Raw genomic sequence first — 1,029 nt, 5'->3', positions numbered from 1 at the left:
TAATGAACTACATGTACATAATGTATTGGGTTTAATGAACTACATGTACATAATGTATTGGGTTTAATGAACTACATGTACATAATGTATTGGGTTTAATGAACTACATGTACATAATGTATTGGGTTTAATGAACTACATGTACATAATGTATTGGGTTTAATGAACTACATGTACATAATGTATTGTATCATATAAAGGAAGGGAAGAGGGGCAATGGGTGAATTGAGTATATCCTTTTAGCCTTTAATGTAATAAGGTGAACTTATTCTTATGTAATCTGATGTACCACCTTATAGTAACTAATACACACATACCACAAGTACATGTAAATGCATTAGTATAGGTATGTACATTAGTATAAGGTATATTAGTATATAAGGTATGTACATTAGTAATTAAGGTTCATGTTGTTATATTCAATAGGTGTTAGTTGATGAGTCAGCTCATAAGCCAGTGTATGCTGATCTGGCTATTGCTGCTAAAGGGAAGAGACCACAGGCAGCACCAACACAAGAACAACCAGTGGTATATGCATCAGTTAACAACAAAGTAATGATGATGTACATGTACATGTAATGGTATCTTATACATCCTCTCTCTCTCCTCCTAGTCTGTTCCTCCTCCCATTCCTCCTCCAGCTGCTCCTCATAAAGTATTGTATGCTGATCTATCAATAGCAGCTGGTAATAGAACACCAAAGAATAAACCACCCACTGAGGAAAGAGTAGTCCATGCAGCAGTCAATGGAAATGTAAGCCAATACACATTATACTGTATGGAGAAACACAACCTTTATCTCTCACCCCTCCCTCTCTCTCCCCCTCTCCTCCAGAGGAAGTTCACTACTCAAGAGCTGATCATGGATAGGTTAGAGCTGATCATGGATAGGTTAGGTGGTCTGGATATTCCTCCTCCAATACCACCAAAACCAAAACCTTGAAACCAACACAAAGACATCAATCCTCCTTGTCTCCAGTAGTATAGAATGGACATACTTTAGTATAATGTATTGTGAAACGATTAACT

At 36.8% G+C, this 1,029-nt stretch overlaps 1 long non-coding RNA gene across 1 annotated transcript; it reads left to right on the top strand.

The window, feature by feature from the left end:
• Positions 1 to 383: 383 nt before the first annotated feature.
• Positions 384 to 880, top strand: LOC109589761 (uncharacterized). The gene is made up of 3 exons (XR_002188912.1): positions 384 to 552; positions 614 to 754; positions 836 to 880. It is a non-coding gene; the product is annotated as an uncharacterized LOC109589761 (long non-coding RNA).
• Positions 881 to 1,029: the final 149 nt, after the last annotated feature.

This window comes from Amphimedon queenslandica, unplaced genomic scaffold (genome assembly GCF_000090795.2).
Source record: "Amphimedon queenslandica unplaced genomic scaffold, v1.1 AMPQUscaffold_10928, whole genome shotgun sequence".
NCBI classification, from domain to species: Eukaryota; Metazoa; Porifera; class Demospongiae; order Haplosclerida; family Niphatidae; genus Amphimedon; species Amphimedon queenslandica.
Note: the sequence above shows the minus strand (reverse complement) of the source record. Positions and strands in the feature narration are given on the sequence as shown.